Source organism: Temnothorax longispinosus, unplaced genomic scaffold (genome assembly GCF_030848805.1).
Source record: "Temnothorax longispinosus isolate EJ_2023e unplaced genomic scaffold, Tlon_JGU_v1 HiC_scaffold_56, whole genome shotgun sequence".
Lineage (NCBI taxonomy): Eukaryota > Metazoa > Arthropoda > Insecta > Hymenoptera > Formicidae > Temnothorax > Temnothorax longispinosus.
The window spans coordinates 87,999-92,205 of NW_027270407.1; positions in this window are offsets into that span (position 1 = coordinate 87,999).

The window sequence follows — 4,207 nt, forward strand, 5'->3', positions numbered from 1 at the left end:
GTTTTTCTAAATTAATAACACATGATTTTTTAGAAGAAAGCGTACATATTGGCCAAGAGTGGATTTCTATTATTACGCTTTTTCTGTTTTTCTGTTTTTATTTCTTTACTTAATTTATATAGTTTATTTTCAGAAATAAAGATAATATAATTTTATTAGAATCATTTATGTAATTAATAAATTTTACTAACATTTTTTGATTGTTAGTTCATTACTTTTGAAATAATTAGAGACACACGATAGAATGTATCGCGCCTAGTGTGGGAAGGGATATTTTATTGTCATCTGCAATGGTTATAATATATATATTTATTCATAATCAAAATCAGACAAGATACGCGAGACATAATAGACGAGCCAAGCAGTCGACGCGTCAACGCATACGACTTTCGATGAACCGGCTATGGCTAGCTACGACTCGCGGAAGAAACGAGACATCCGAGTGTATGTCTGCGCTCTTCTACCCGCCCGAAGAGGGGCCGAGCCGCCGCCGAGCGCCCAGCGCACCACGTACAACGGCTCCGTCAGCTGTGTGCGTGCCCCACCAGGCGCGCAGGCAGCGGGCAAACAGCACCATTGGCATCTCGACCCACCCTGGGCGTACGCGGTTGAAAGGGCCAAAGTCCCTTGCGACGCTTATCGCGGACCAATCATTGGGGAGCTCAGCATGGTCGCTGGGGATTTCTTTGCGTAAGGGCTATTAAGAACGCGCTTTTTTTTCGCAGGGCGCCAAAGGTCCCATCGTTCGCGCGGCGGAATTTTTCAGATCCTCGGAGCGGACGGGACGTGATTGCTTTCCGCGTTCCGCTTGTGTCGTCCGGAAATGTGGCCAACCTCCCAGGCATATCCGGTCATAGGGTGAGGAAGCAGGGGAGCTATGATTTTGCCCCGGCGTACCAGGGCCATGCATACGGATTCGCCCCCGCTGTGTTTTTCTCGTTCCGTTTTCGTCGCCGTCTCAGCCGCAGCGAGCGTGTCCTCCTCCTCCTTCCTCTCGCGCTCCCTCTTTTGGCGAGACCGCAAGCACCAACGAGATCCGGTCTCGTTCGTCGGCTATTTTCCTCGACTATATCCTGTCGTCGACTTCAGTTTTTTTTCAGTGATTCTTCAACAGCAATATTCTCAGGAACTCCGGGGTCGGCTCGGGAGGCGCCGCGCACAAGATACAAAAATAGAAATAAGGGATTAGAAATGTACGGTACAGGCAATTTTTAATTTACTATGCACCTGGAATCATCGCACTCGCTTATTGGACCCGTCCTCGCGGGCGCGAAAAGTGTTGCAAACCCGCGCCTTGTGACGGAAGCAGGGCGCTGCAACGCTGCAGCGGACTGCAACCGCAAATATATAGAATATAGAAGGGCTGTACTATTCCGAAAACAGTCAAGCCTCAGATTTAGTAGGAGAAGGTGACTTTTTGTGAATAGGTCCCTTTACAGAGAACACCATATAACAAAAGGAATTTTTTTTTTTTTTTTTGCGACTTCCAAAGTTTTAGCAACTTTTTTAAACACATATTTTACTACTGTTTTCCTTCCTTCTCAGCACATACAATTTCCACGCGAACACAAACCCAAAACCAAGCTATCAAGTAAATGGTAAACAACTCTAAAATCATACACAAAGACACTAATTAGTTTATATACGCTGCTGTATCTCTGCTTTACCGAAAAAAAGTGGAACTCCCCGCAGGGGGGCGGAACTACTGCCCCCTCCACACCATACACTGTCCAACGCGAACCTCCGAGGTTCACGAAACCCCCCGTGCTTTCGGGGGGTGCGGTAGTCCCGAATATAGTTCACCGCATATACTTTCCACGCAAAACGAGGTCACCACACACCCCCCCCGTGGCGTGCGGGGAGATGTGGTAGTCCCGCAAATAGTTCAACGCATTACACTTTTTCACGCGACCGAGGTTACGCACACCCCCCACCCCCCCGTAGCTTTCCGGGGAAGGTGTGGTAGTCCGAAATAGTTCCACGCAAACCTGCCACGCGAAACGAGGGTGCCACATAGGGTCCGGGGGCGCGCTTTAACAAGCTCGTTTAAAGTAGAGGTGGTATTTCACCTTGTTACTCCCACCCTCTCATATACGCCCGGAAAATTTGAAAGCGCTTTTTTTAGATTGTTAGGAAGGACTTAGTCGCAGACCTTACCATAAGACTATCAACGACTAACGATGTAGGATTCGCACCACCGAAAAAGTTACGGCATAACTGACTGAGCAGACTTACCGGGGGACAGTAGGATTACCACCAGAATAAGTTAGCCATGAACTTCTAGGCATGACTTACCGAACGACAGTAGGAATAGCTCAACCCGATACAAGTACCATACTTACTAGCATGACTTAACCGACAGTGGTAGGATTACCAGCCGAATAAGTTACCATACTTACAAACATGGAATTACGCGACAGTAGAATTACCACCGGATATAATGCCGACAGTAGGATTACAAGAATATACATAGTTACACTCAACTCACTAGCAGGGACTTACCGACAGTAGAATTACCATAAATAAGTTACCACAGAGCGATAAGTCACGACGAGCTGCGCGATGGCCTAACCTACCCACTAGAATATAAAATAAGTCACGATATTTTAACGCATAGGTTGTCATATGCAAATAATTATAATACAACGAAAAGTCGCAACTGCCACAAAGGTTAGCCATAGGAATTCACTGCAAAGGGGCTCCTTCAAGTAACGCCAAAAATAAAAAATAAAAGAACATTCAATGAAAAGAATAAAGAAATGATAAACAACTATAAGGACCGAGAAGAAATTAGAGAAAGCGAGAGCCGATGACGCAAAAATAAGACTTTACCAATAAGGCAACAAAAGAGAAAACTACAGGCCAGGGACCATATAAAGGAGAAAAATCGAAAAGCGGAGCCGATTGACGCAACTCAAAAATTTCCCTAAGGCAACAAAAGGAATAAAACTCAGGCCAATGAAAATATAAGAGAGAAATAGAAAGCAGAGCACGATGCGCAACTCAAACCCTTAAACTCAGTCAACCGTCCACTCGACCACTCACCGCCATCGAAAACAGGAATCAGACGAACATCCCCAAGGGACGCTCTCCGGTCCGGAGTCCTACCTCGATACGGACTCGCTCCAGTTAAGTAACACTGAATCCTTCTCGAGTCTCTCGGAATCCCAGAACCCTTCCTATTTCTACATCGAGAAATCTCATAACTCCACGTGCGTACCGACCCAGGCTTCAGCTCTCTCATACATATAGGATTACGGGTCACTATATATACAGGTTCCTGGTGGTAATCTTTGACTCTTTGTAGATCATATGTCCATGAGAATTATGCATACTATAGCATCAATTTGTATACACTTATCTTTAACCTACATATATCTTATACCTCTTGCACAGCCTCCAGGATCCCATCCACACACGAGCCCAGTCCGTACGAGCGGCACGTCTCCGCCTGGTGGGTATGCTAGTAATGCCATAAGGCATCCGATCACCGGTCCTCCCCTTGTGCCACAGCTGCGACGAGGCAGTGCCGTACGAGCGGACACGCTACCGTCCGTGGTGTCTGGAGGGGGGCAGGCCGTACGGCAGCACACGCTTTTCTCGCCACGAGCAAGGAGGTCAACCGAAAGCGTATTTGTCTTTTAACCTCAATCAGTAGTTAACAAATGCCAAGACGCGACGAAGCGGGACTAAGGTACGCAACCGAGGCTCAAACGCCTTTGGTTCGGGACCCTCCCGAATCCATTGTTAGGATCCTTTCCGATTACGACGCGATCTGAATACGAAAAGTACTTCGGTCGCGAGTTCCGCGTGCAAGGCGGAGCGAGACCAAAAACCGAAAAACGGAACTTCAGTGCGCAAAAGTAACATTAAAAGTATACAATACATATACGTTCCACTGGACACAGGCGCGAGTCGCGAGCAGATTACCAAGCTTCCGGAAGGCCCAGAACTATCGGCTACCCCGATCACCCTTCACAAAGGGGGAGATTCCGACAACCACCACCAGGTCAATCTTGGGAATCTCATCGACTTATCAAAAAAGGACGACCCCCGCCTGGATCAGCCTGATCCAGCGCCGCGCCGAGATTCTTACACCTGTGGTTCGACAAGCCTCAACCAACAGAACACTGGGGCACCAGCGGATCACCCAGTTGGAACTCGACAATAATTGAGGTAGATGGCCGACGCCCAGGCGACTAGAAAA